The following is a 14674-nucleotide window of genomic DNA, read 5'->3' on the forward strand; positions in this document are numbered from 1 at the left end:
GTTTACATATGGTTTTGGCAATCTGTGTTTGTATTTAGGTCTAGTTACGCGGGAACCCACTGAATTATTATCTGTGAATAGGTATTTATATTTGTGGACGAAAATAGAAACTTCATAAATATAGATACTAGGAAAAGTAAGAATGTTATATTTTATAAAATATGGACGGCATGAATCTCTAGGATGAACTGAAAATATTGCCCTAATGCAACGCTTTTGGACAATGAATACATTATGTTTGTCAGTGCAGTATCCCCAGATTGTTATGCCATACCTTAAAATTGAATGTACATATCCATAATATGCTAGTAACGCTGCTTGAATGGAAACAGTTTGACTCACCCTTCTCAGAGCAAATACAAACCTATTTACTTTGGAACATAATATATCTACGTGTTCTTTCCAGCTTAGTTGATTGTCAATAGAAATACCCAAAAATCGTGCATGCTGTACTTCTTTGATGGAAATATCGTCATATTGTATATCTAGCTGTAGTGAGTTGCCTTTATTAGTATGGAATTGAATGTAGTTAGTTTTGCCTAGGTTTATTTTTAAGTTATTTCTTTCTAACCATTTAATTGTTAGAGCTAGAGTATTATTTAGGTCGTCATTATAAATCGAAAAATCTCTACATTTCACAATAATTGATGTGTCATCGGCAAACAATAGGCTATCATGTGGCAGACTTTTGGGCATATCATTAATGTAAATTATGAATAGAAGCGGGCCCAAAATACTGCCTTGAGGCACACCATAATGATTGTTAATGAAGGATGATCTATAATTATTTAGAGATTTAGTTACCGGACAGTATCTGACAGTCTCTACACATTGGGTTCTATTACTGATATACATTTTTATCCACTCTAGAGCCGGACCACGTATGCCGTATTTGTACAATTTTACCAACAAACGCTTATGACATACATAATCAAAAGCTTTGCTCATGTCTAATAGTAATACAGTGACAGGAATCTTATTATCTACCGCATCTAGTACATTTTTGACTAGTTTAAAAGTGGCTAAAGAGGTACATTTTGATTTACGAAACCCATGTTGTTGATCTGATATTATATTGTATTTGTCAAGAAAATTTGTTAATCTATTAAACATTACTTTTTCGTATATTTTTGAGAAAACTGAAATTAAGGTAATTGGCCTGTAGTTTGCCATACTACTTTTATCACCCTTTTTATGAATGGGTTTTACCACAGACTTTTTTAATATATTTGGAAAGCTACCTTGGATCAATGAAAGATTTAGTGTATGTAATATGGGTGATATAATAGAGGTTACGCATTTTTTAACAATATCAGTCCGCACTTCATCATATCCGACTGATGGTGAATTTTTAAGAGACATGATTATGCTATGTAGTTCACTAATAGTTACAGGTTTAAGATATATGGAAGAGTGATTATTATCAATATCAATATCATTGGTAGAGTTAGTAGTTGAATTAGTACTTACAGTGTTTACAAAGAAATCGTTAAAACTAGTGGCAATCTCTTGTGGGTCATTTATACATGTATTATCTATTGTCAAATTATCTACAGACTTATCGGTACAATCAGATGTTGTGTAATCTTTTATAACATCCCATGCTGCTTTGCATTTATTATTATTATTATCACAATAATTTAAATTTTCTATTTTCTGCTGAGATAATAAGCATTTTTTGAGGAGGCGGGCGTAATGCTTATATTCTACTTTACAATGAGGTGAACTTCTACTTAGTAAGTATAGTTGTCTCTTCTTTTTACAGCAGTTCCGGATACCTTTTGACATTCTTTTTGATCGAAATGATTTATTTTTTACTTTTACTTTAATTGTTGGGAAACACAAATTATAGAAAAGAAGAAACTGTTCATTAAATTTATTAAATGCACAATTGGCTTCATTTTCTTCCAAAACATCATTAAATGATAAACTTGACAGGCATTGTAAAAAATTTTGTTGATTTTCTATACTATAATCTCTTTTTACTATGAACCACCATTTTACTGGACATGGTGCACGTTTCTTCACAGGCACTTGACAGCTTTGTGCCGTATGGTCAGATAGCCCTAGATCGTGTACTATTACTTTACAATCTTTAATATTAGATGCGATGTGATCTATACATGTTTTTGAGTGATCTGTTAACCTTGTGGGGCAATTAGAAGTTAATTTTTTTTTTTTTTATTATGAATGGGCTTACTCATGGCCACAGACTAGCCGAGGCGTAGACGTGGCCTACGATGGAGCGAGCTCGCCCAGAAGGTGCCTGTTCACTCTTGATTTGAAGGTAAAGGTAAGGTTGAGTTAATTTAATGTCATAATTTTCAAGAATCTGAGTCAACTCTTTTGATATGGGAGATTTTTTTAAAGTATCAATATTTAAATCTCCACATAAAATATATTTTCTTCTTTTACTTTGACAGACTGTATGTAGCAATTCTTTTAGTTTTTGGAAAAATAACGATGAAGTTGAAGTGGGCATTTTATTTGTATAAATACATATGACTACAACTACTACTGACTATACTGTGGTAGTATAGTACCACAACATTCAAAAGTGTGTACAAGGGAGATTGACTCAATGTCTGGCATAGTGGTAAATCTAGTATCATTACGAACGAGTATTGCAACACCTCCTCTTTTAGAATGTTTCCGTGAAAAACTAGCCGCTATTTGAAATTGTTTTAATTTTAAATTACATTCTGATCCACGAAGAAAGTTTGTCTCGCTTAAGCACACGATGTCCACGTTGGTACCATTTTTTTCGAGGTCATCTATGGCAAACATCAGTAACTCTTGTTTATTTAAGGCGCCGGAGATATTTTGATGAAGTACTCCAATACTAGTTTCAGGGCAGGTATATGTGTGTGCGTTAAGATGAAGTAGGCTCTCAATGTTGTTACCACGATTTTCGACGAAAAAGCTGGTTCTGCGACGGAGGTGATGGCTCATTTTTATCTTCAACTATTCCATTTTCAGTTCTCTGGGCGGCGGTATCAACGTTGGATGTACACTGGCGCGTTAAGTACGTATGTTCAGAATCTAAGAAGTGGTGTTTCAGCTGTTGTATCTGGTATGATTCATTATAGAGTGAACAAGATATTTGGTGGCGAATTATTGTTGCTAGTTGCCTCGAAAGTGTAGTCATATGGCTGTTAAAGGTAGGTTTATACACATTAGTTAATAGTGAACAATGTTTAAATTGGTTTGCAATGAATGTGAGCATATTATTCAGTGGGTGTTCAGCCAAGTAGCGGTTGTAAGGTACTCGTGATATTATTATGTTCGAGTCATTGAGTTGTTGAATTAAATAATACAGATTTGCAAACAGTTTACTTGGGTTTGTATCATTAGCTCCAGTTATTATGATCAAGAAATCGTCTTTGCCAAGGGCCTGGCCGTTATTTGGCAGTGAGCGTAGTACGTTTTGCGTATCCGCTCCGGGATTTGAATAACATTGAATTTCAAAGTACGCTCCACATAAGCTGTTGAGTAATGATCCTAAGTGTCTCCCTTGTTGATCAGCCAATATGACAATTTTACGTCTGGAAAAGCCAAGTTTCTTTCTGTTATTTAAATCTTGTTCAAACAGTTTATTATATACATTCATGTTGTTTGTATTTATATCTGGCGTCCGTGGAGAGCATTTATTTGTTGGAGCTGTATATGTTGGCTGTGTTGCGACATTTGACGAGGTGGAGTTGATAACTGAAGGGATAGTAGTCAGAATGGGATCTTGAGATTCTTGAGTTTGTTTTCTATGGTGACCGCTAGGTGGCGCAGAACAGTTTTCTTTAGTAATACCGAGGGAGGCCTGAGTTTTGTCTGGAATATTGGAATCCGGTTTCTGTGCGTTTCCATTACTCAACGATAAATCTAGTTTAGACTTTTCCATAGACTTTGCTTTACTAGAACCTGTGGTATCTGTGCTAATGACAGGTGTTAAATTTTTAATTTTTTGTTCACATTGTTTTTAGGTTCGAAGTACTTACGGTTTTATTTTTATTTTTTCGATTAAGCAATTGAAATTTGGATATAAATGGATTTGTTATACAATTTCCATTCTGATATTTGACTCCCCATTCCATAAATAACGATACTTTTGCCTAAATTGTTAATCGAAAGTACCTACCCTCAAAAAAACTATAAAAATGTATATTTAGTCATGTTTTTAAAAAGACACATGCACTTTACTTTCCTCGTATTCGCAATGAAAAGTAGAGTGTTTAACTCGGGTGAAAGGCATCATTTCAGCCTCGGACTAAACTACCTCGGCAGAAATGACTGTCTTTTATCTCTTGGTTAACAATCTACTATTTATTTGGAACGTCAGCTTGTAAAGATGTTTATGAACTCGACTGGATGCAGATTGACAACTTCCGAATGGTTATATTAGCCCCCAGATTGACAACTTCCGAATGGTTATATTAGCCCCCAGATTAACAACTTCCGAATGGTTATATTAGCCCCCAGATTGACAACTTCCGATTGGTTATATTAGCCCTCAGATTGACAACTTCCGATTGGTTATATTAGCCCCCAGATTGACAACTTCTGAATGGTTACATTAGCCCCCAGATTGACAACTTCCGAATGGTTATATTAGCCCCCAGATTGACAACTTCTGAATGGTTATATTAGCCCCCAGATTGACAACTTCCGAATGGTTATATTAGCCCCCAGATTGACAACTTCTCAATGGTTATATTAGCCCCCAGATTGACAAGTTCCGAATGGTTACATTAGCCCCCAGATTGACAACTTCCGAATGGTTATAGCCCCCAGATTAACAACTTCCGAATGGTTATAGCCCCCAGATTGACAACTTCCGAATGGTTATAGCTCCCAAATTTTATTCATCGGACCGTAGGAACAGCCGTGTGTCACCGAGCGGTTAAATAGTGATCAGCCAGCAATTACCGCGAACGAGAACAGGGGAGCTGTGGAGACAGCCTTGGATTTATAAGAGTTCAGTTTAAATAGGTCGTATATTAAGCATTTAATATGGACACAGCCTTGGATTTATAAGAGTTCAGTATAAATAGGTCGTATATTAAGCATTTAATATGGACACAGCCTTGGATTTATAAGAGTTCAGTTTAAATAGGTCATATATTAAGCCTTTAATACGGGTACGCTCTTGGAGCATTTAGTAACTGGAGACGTCAGGGCTGTCATTTTCTGTACGAAATAGTCTGCCGATTTTTGCGGGAGAGGGGACTAGTTCTATATAATTTGTACGTAACGTACAAATAGCCATGTCAGTCCATACAAAATTTTGCACAATTATGCAGAGGGGTAAGCTCTTAAAGGCGACTCCAGTTGTTAAATGCTCTAAAGCTCTAAGGTAATCTCTCCCTATAACTCTTCCATATTAGTGCGACAGTAAGATATTTCGCTACGGAGCGAAGGACTGGCATCTTGGCTAGGCATCTAGCCTAGGAGGAGCAAATTGACAACACCAAAGTCAGCTTCGATCGATTAAGCGTTTAGCTAACCTGCTGACTTAGCCAAGGTCACATTCGCTATAGCTTCGACAACAAAACGCTTTGTGGCTCTCTATCATTCTATTCACTCTTCCATATAGTGCGACAGTAATAGAAGTTAGACCGTAAAAAGTCTGCAGCGATTTTGATAGCCCACGCAGTGCAAGTGTCATTTTAAACGTCAAACTTCTATGAAATTATGACGTATAAATAACACTTACGCTGCGTGGGCTATCAAATCCGCTGCAGACTTTTATTGGTGCGACTATAGTTGCGTTTCGATCTCTACCGAGCGTAAGCGATAAAGAAATCACTCATTCATTTAATCTAGAATCTGTGTCGTCTCCACAGATGCCGCTGTGCTGTTACCCGCGCTCGGCGTCATTGCCACGCCGCCATATTGCCTTCGTTGGGTATTTTATTGGACACACTTTCCTTGATAACCAATAACTCCATAAAAAAAGTGAAAAATGCACCAAAAATGTGACAATTAGACCTTGAGGTTTTGTTCACATCTTAATAGTCTTAGCGCCACTTGCACCATCCCATTAACCCGGGGTTAACCCGTTAAACCGTTAACCTAGTGTCATATTGTACTGGTAACCATGGTAACTCCAGGTTTAACCGGTTAATCCCGGGTTAGTGGGATGGTGCAAGTGGCCCTTAGTTATAGTCCGTTTTTTTTAGCATTAGAAAGAACTTCGCAGAAGTTCGCGTGTGGTTCTAAATCTGGCACTTTTAGCGGTAACAATTTGAAGTAAATTATATGTATTGACCATGCTACATTAGATAATTCAATAATTATTAACAATTAACGAGCCTGATAAAAACTGCACGCTTGCTTCTGCGGAGTTCTTTCTAATGCTAAAAAAAACGAACTATAGGTTAGGTTAGTTTTATTATTTTGGAGCTAAAGTCGACCACCAAAAACATAAATGTAAAAAAGGAGAGCCAAGTTCAATACAAAAATTATGCTTGGCTGTGGGGCTCGCCGCAAAAAGAATGGAGATCTAAATGAGTGCCACTGCCAAGTTCTATGCAAAATCCAAATATGTATTTATAGGAACAAAATAACATTATAAACAAGTATTAAACTCTATTTCTTTGCTTTATTGGATACCTATAACAATTGCTGTTATTTAAAAAAATGTGAGACCTTAAAGTAGGTTAGATTTGACTTGGCCAGTTTTCATTATATCAATCATTTTATATATATTGTAATTCTGATAAAACCTGGCCAAGCCAAATCTAACCTACTTTAAGATCTCACATTTTTTTAAATAACAGCAATTGTTATAGGTATCCAATAAAGCAAAGAAATAGAGTTTAATACTTGTTTATAATGTTATTTTGTTCCTATAAATACATATTTGGATTTTGCATAGAACTTGGCAGTGGCACTCATTTAGATCTCCATTCTTTTTGCGGCGAGCCCCACAGCCAAGCATAATTTTTGTATTGAACTTGGCTCTCCTTTTTTACATTTATGTTTTTGGTGGGATATCAATACTTTTTGTAAAGAAAACTAGGCAGGTATTGAGATTTAATGTTTTTTCTTGTGTTTCCGCTGTATGGTTTTTACTTCTGTTCTTTGTATAATTATGTGGTACCGCGCGCCGCCGACGACACACCGTTGGCCGGTTGTTTAGAGCGTATTAAAAGTTTTTTGTATGGGGCACCACTTATTTTTTGACTAAACTTTATTTTAATATAGCAAATATAATAATACATATATTGGGGTAGTTTCAAATATCTGCTTGTAACGGTTCCAACGCTACAATAAAAAAATATTTTCTTTATATGGGGACCCCCCCTATTTTTTAACTTTTTTTTATTTTTAGATTTTTTCCTACGCTTACACACAATAACCGAGCTGGATTCCAAATTTCATCCTTCTAGGTCATCTGGAAGTAGGTTAGGTTTAGGTACTTATATCAGTCCCAATAAAAAATGGTTTTTTTGTATGGGGACCCCCCCTATTTTTAAACTTTATTTTATTTTTAGATTTTTTCCTACGGTTACACACAATAACCGAGCTGGATTCCAAATTTCATCCTTCTAGGTCATCTGGAAGTAGGTTAGGTTTAGGTACTTATATGTCAGTCCCAATAAAAAGTGTTTTTTTTGTATGGGGACCCCCCCTATTTTTTAACTTTTTTTTATTTTTAGATTTTTTCCTACGCTTACACACAATAACCGAGCTGGATTCCAAATTTCATCCTTCTAGGTCATCTGGAAGTAGGTTAGGTTTAGGTACTTATATCAGTCCCAATAAAAAATGGTTTTTTTGTATGGGGACCCCCCCTATTTTTAAACTTTATTTTATTTTTAGATTTTTTCCTACGGTTACACACAATAACCGAGCTGGATTCCAAATTTCATCCTTCTAGGTCATCTGGAAGTAGGTTAGGTTTAGGTACTTATATGTCAGTCCCAATAAAAAGTGTTTTTTTTGTATGGGGACCCCCCCTATTTTTTAACTTTATTTTAATTTTAGATTTTTTCCTACGGTTACACACAATAACCAAGCTGGATTCCAAATTTCATCCTTCTAGGTCATCTGGAAGTAGGTTAGGTTTAGGTACTATAAGTCATAAGTCAGTCTTAAAATTTACTACTTTTTGACCTTCATACCTTTATAACCGTTTGAGCTAGCTTCATGAAATTTGGGCTTCTAGATATCCTTATGGATATAATTAAACACACGTAGTTTTATGTGTTTACGTCAAAGATGTTTTGAGTTATAGAAGGGTCAAAAGTGGCACCAAGTGGTTCGTGTAATATTACACTCGGCGCTGGCTAGCCAGTTCCTTTGCTTGAACTTGGCTTGACACGCTGCCGCGTGTCTAGATTTAAGTATGGTAAAATATACTTAAGTCAAATATACAGTATTTTAGGGGACAATAGTTATTATTTGAGCCCTCGTGCTAATATTGATTCTCGAGCAAGATAAAGATTCTAAAGTGGAATCTTGAGCATTGCCAGGGTTTCAAGTCACAAGGGTTAAACAAAATTTGCTGCCTAGTGAAACACAACATTTTTCACCACACCAGTAGTATATAAGCGAATATGTATTTATATAGGTATTTAAATAAAAGTTAACAAAATCTACCCAAAAATGGCTCCTTAAGCCAGTTGAGGGTAGATGAAACCATTACATGATCAAATAATGTAGGTTAACGTCAAGTCGTTCAGTGACTGATCCAGGCGGTTTTGTATTTGGTTGGTTAACCAAGAAATGTTATAACAACCCGAAAATTTACAAATTATTTGTTTATTTATATCTATTTAAATACATAAAGATACAGAGTATAGATTGATTCATATTAGATCATTTTAAAGACAGCTTTCCTTTTAATAACTCATGCAGTTCAGTTACAGCACATAACTAGTCAAAATTACTACAGGGCCGTGCGGAAGCAAATACCAATTTGATTCCCCGATCAAATCAGCAGGTGCGGACACAAAAATGCCAATTTTCATAGTAGAATGCAAATTGGTGATTTAATTTGTGTACGTGTGGACGCTAGATGAGATTGACCAATTATTTTCCTGAACAAATCGACTGATTTCGTCAGTCCCGTCTGGATACCCCTTAAGTCAACAAATTTATTTAAGCCCTGCTCACACTGTTATAAAACAGCAATCACACCAACAAACACCTTAACAAAAAAGGCAAATATTAGCAAAGCTCCCCCTACAAAGAACCGACACAAACCGTTAATAACACTTCATTAACTATTCAAAATGATCGTTACATTCTATGACACCGCGTGTCATAAGGCGCGGGGGCGGGGCCACGCGGGCCAATCAGCGCCCGGGAAATGATCTAATAATTAGCGTAATAGCCAATCGGAGGAGCCGTGAAAATTACCTAACGACTGGCTTTCCTTTTGTAATTTAGTTGGTGTGAATTTTAGTTCGGTGGTGGTGTTAAAGTGTGGATAAAAACTGTATCAAGTATCAAGATTTATTAAATTTATCGAATTAAAGATTTAAAAACTAAACTAAAATTAAAATAAACCTACGTAAAAACTAAACTAATACTTATAATGTTATATAAAAACTAAAATATACTATAATAAAATATATGAAAATAAAAAGAAGTTATAAAGTATCAAGAATATAAAGTAATAGGTGTTATTGTTTACTTTCAGTAAGCCAAAAAAAAACATTAAATTTAAGACTTTATTAAAACTATACTAATTAATTATTAAGTTGAAACTACCAACGATTAAGTACTTTATGAAGCTTACTTACTGCCGTATTCGAACTTTAAGATATTCACAAGATACGACACGTACTAAATCCAGTCTAGATACGTTATAGTTTAGATATCAACTAGTTTTCTTTTGCAGCGCAATTCGGACAACCAATCGGCGCGATTCGGGAAATGTTTTAGACATTCACTAGATATGAAATAGTAACGATATGTGACGTTCCAAGACAAATTAGGTACCCTATGACGGTCCGCGCTTAAACGCTATTATTAAAGCCGCTCCAATATTATTGCGGCCATAAGGTACCTTTTGCCGTGGAACGTCACATATCGTTACTATTTCATATCTAGTGAATGTCTAATTCATTTCTTGAATCGCGCCGAATGTCACTTTTACGTTAGATAGAGTAAGATATCTATTAGATTAGATGTGAATTAGATCTCTAAGTCATATCCTGTGGAAATCGTTCTTAAGAGTATCTCCAGAATTGCGCAAATGTCAAATTTCACAGGTTAGATCTTAAACGTATCTTGGTTATGTCTAAAATATGTCTAATAGATGTCTATTTCATCTTTATATTTTTCATAATCCGAATCGGGCCCTAATAGGGCAGAAGTCTAATAGATAGGTATAACATGCAATCCCTTAAAAATTACAATTAAAAATTACGCTTAAATTCACTACAATCGTTTTCTTTTTAACTTAGAATCTTGAGCGCAGCGATAGACTCAAAAAGTATGACGCGCGAATAGATGTCATGCCAGCAGAGAGAAATGATAGATTTAAAAGAAATGTTTTTACCAAAACGATCTTGCACCTATTCAGCATAGCAAAGTAGGTAGAGTTAGACCGTAAAAAGTCTGCAGCGATTTTGATAGCCCACGCAGTGCAAGTGTCATTTTAAACGTCAAACTTCTATGAAATTATGACGTATAAATAACACTTACGCTGCGTGGGCTATCAAATCCGCTGCAGACTTTTATTGGTGCGACTATAGGTTCTTTGTAGGTTGTAGGTACTCTTTCCAAATGATATTAGTGACCAAGAATTGCTCGTTTAAAAGTATACCGTAAAATGGGGTGAGTAGGGTCAAAACTGAAATGCAAACCTCGATAACATTTTATTTTTAACCGACTTCCAAATCTCAAAGAAGGAGGTTATCAATTCGGTTGTATGTTTTTTTTTATTTTTATTTTTTTTTTTATTTTTATTTTTTTTTTATGTTTGTTACTCCATATCTCCGTCATTACTAGATCGATTTTGAAAATTCTTTTTTTGATTGAATGTATATGCATACAGATTGGTCCCGTTTTTGTCAAAACCCAGTTCTGATGATGGGATCCATGAGGAATCGAGGGAACTCCTCAAATCTTAAAGGCATACATATAGTGATTTTTGGGTTTTTATCAACAAATCAAGCATATACACCCAAAAAAGTGATTTGATGAAGTGGAACTGCTGATGATGATCAGAACGGAACTCTTTAACGACGCATAGTTCACGGTTGGCGATTTGTCCTCTTCGTTATGTTTGTTAAGCAAGTTAAGTTTTTAAGCCACATTTTTGTCAAGCTCGAGTTCTGATCATGGGATCCATGAGGAATCAAGGGAACTCCTCAAATCTTAAAGGCATGCGTATAGAGATTTTTGTATTTACATCAGAAAATCAAGCATTTTCATTAAAAACTGTTGCATTTGATGAAGTGGAACTGCTGATGATGATCAGAACAGAACTCTTCAACGACGCATAGTTCACGTTTGGCGATTTGTCCTCGTCGTTATGTTTGTTAAGCAAGTTAAGTTTTTAAGCCACATTTTTGTCAAGCTCGAGTTCTGATGATGGGATCCATGAGGAATCAAGGGAACTCCTCAAATCTTAAAGGCATGCGTATAGAGATTTTTGTATTTACATCAGAAAATCAAGCATTTTCATTAAAAACTGTTGCATTTGATGAAGTGGAACTGCTGATGATGATCAGAACAGAACTCTTCAACGACGCATAGTTCACGTTTGGCGATTTGTCCTCGTCGTTATGTTTGTTAAGCAAGTTAAGTTTTTAAGCCACATTTTTGTCAAGCTCGAGTTCTGATGATGGGATCCATAAGGAATCGAGGGAACTCCTCAAATATTAAAGGCATACGTATAGATTTTTTTGTATTTTCATCATAAAATCAAGCATTTACATTAAAAACTGTCGCATTTGATGAAGTGGAACTGCTGATGATGACCAGAACAGAACTCTTCAATGACGCATGGTACACGTTTGGTGATTACGAATTTCGATTTTGACTTGGACTGGGTCCGGGTGGACTCGGACTCATACCCGGATCTGGTTCGGACCCGGATCCGGTTCCGAGTTCAGGTCCGGACCTGGACTTGGATCCGGATTCGGACCCGTACTCGGAACCGGACTCGGACCCGGACTCGGATCCGGACTCGGACCCGGTCTTGGACCCGGACCTTGACCCAGAAAACCACTATGATACCTTAACTAAATAAACAACTATGATTACCTACCATAAAATTAATGTAGGTATAAAGTACGATGATGCCAATCTTACTAGCCCCTCCCGCTTAAACCCCCGTACACCGCACGGCATGCGCCATTAAGTGGGTTAGGTTAGGTTTGAACTGCGATCCTCACAGAACCGAACAAGGATTAGGTTAGGTTAGAACTGCGAGCCTTACAGAAACGAAATGCTACTTGAAAAGTGGGTTTGATTAGGTTCGAACTGCGACCCGCACAGAACCGAACTGCTATCTGAGGAGTGGGTTAGGTTAGGCTAGAACTACGACCCTCATGGCTCCTCTTCACGATGGGCCAACGCCGGCCACTCCAAGGGACGCATTTATGCGTTAGAGGGAGCAAGTGATATTGCTATCTCATTCTACCGCATGGCTGCGTCCCTTGGAGTGGCCGGCGTTGGCCCATCCTGTAGAGGAGCCATTATACAGAAGCGAAATGCTAGTAGAAAAGTGGGTGGTTTTACCTACTTTTCTACATAGTGTACCATCTACAATAATCTTTCATCGGCCCCCATGGAAGTCGGTTCTTTTTTCTTAAAAATTATTACATATGAAAACTGAATGGTGTATATAATAAGTGTTCCGGACGTTTGTATTTTAGTTTTTATTTTATTTTGGGTAGTTCCATTTCATAACTTTGACGATAAAGAGGAAAACCCACCTTAACCCGTAGTGCCTTGTATTTGGGGTGAGAGGGGTTTTCATACAAAGGTGATTTTGGAAGATGGTTGGATCCATTTTTTTTATTATGCGTATTACTATAGCTCCATTTTAAATTGGAATACATTATTTTTGTAGCAGTAGCCTTAAAATCCCTTCTCACCCCCTCTCAAACCTTCTCTCCCCATTCATAACCCACCTCTCCCCGTGAAACCTACTCTACCCGTTTTACGGTAAATAAATAAATATACAAGAATAGCTCGTTTATAGTTTAGATAAAGATACCTAAGGTTCTCCTATAGGCACTGGTCCCACCGCGAGCTAGTAAGCTATGAGCTTTCGGCTATAAACACGAACAAAAGATAAGCACTCCCGTGTAAATAAAAGAGACACGGCGATATTTATAGCTCACCGCTGGGCGAGTAACTTTAAATATCGCCGTGTCTCTTTTATTTACACGGGAGTGCTTATCTCTTGTTCGTGTTTATAGCCGATAGCTCATAGCTTACTAGCTCGCGGTGGGACCAGTGCCTTACGAGCTGATGTTGTGAAAATATAGAGGATTTTAATTACTCCTGTATTAACTACCGAAAACTGTAAACGAAAGTTCGGTCGGACTCTACTTTATCTCTTTTATATCCTTCTCAAATACGCTCTACGGCGTAGCTCGTAGCACCAGTACGGCTACCATCAGTTTGGCATTGACATAAACGCTACCGTGAACGTAATTTACTTGCTATAATATCTCTTTCGCACTAATATGTCAGTACGAGCGAGATGCATGATGGTAGCCGTACTGTAGCGAGCAAAACTCGGTAAATGTTTGTGTGAATTCCATGAGAACAACTATTTTACAAGAACAGTTTTTAACACATTCATTGCCACTAAGTGCTATGGGCTACGCTCGTAGCGCGTAGCCACGTCTTTGCCGTATGTAGCGCGTAGTCGCTACGAACAGTGTACCCGACAGTCGAGTTCGAGCCATGATTTGTTAAGGTCCTGAAAAGTAGCTCCTTTTGTAGTTTTGTTATATGCGTCTCCATCCGCGCAAAATCCCCTTTTCATACAATACGAACGTAATTAGTCCTAATTTTCTGGATATTAACATCAATTAACAAATATGGGAGACCGAGCTTTGCTCGGAAAACGAACAAAAACTCAAAAATATGCGTTTTCCCAGAGATAAGACCTAGCTAGATGGATATATCGCCCCCGAAAACCCCCATGTAGCAAATTTCATCGAAATCGTTAGAGCCGTTTCCGAGATCCCCAAAATATATATCTAAATAAATAAATAAATAAGAACTGGTCGTTAAAAGATATTGCATAGATAGATTAAATACCAATTGAATGAATTATGCCGTATTTGAAATAGAAATATACCTACCTATGTACTTTTTTAAAGTTTGAACTGAAGTGAACATTACAAAGTGCCTTAGTGAAGTGAAGAAATGGACCAAAACATAAACAATATGAGCATGAACCTGCCTCTCTACGACTTGGAGCCATGTTCGCAGCACAGCGGTGCGCTGGCGGCCCTCCGCCTACTGCGGAGCTACAACCACTTCTTACCACCAGGTATAAACATAAACAACATGAGCATGAACCTCCCTCTCTACGACTTGGAGCCTTGTTCGCAGCACAGCGGCGCGCTGGCGGCCCTCCGCCTACTGCGGAGCTACAACCACTTCTTACCACCAGGTAAACATAAACAACATGAGCATGAACCTCCCTCTCTACGACTTGGAGCCTTGTTCGCAGCACAGCGGCGCGCTGGCGGCC

The sequence above is a fragment of the Cydia fagiglandana genome, chromosome 24 (genome assembly GCF_963556715.1).
Source record: "Cydia fagiglandana chromosome 24, ilCydFagi1.1, whole genome shotgun sequence".
Lineage (NCBI taxonomy): Eukaryota > Metazoa > Arthropoda > Insecta > Lepidoptera > Tortricidae > Cydia > Cydia fagiglandana.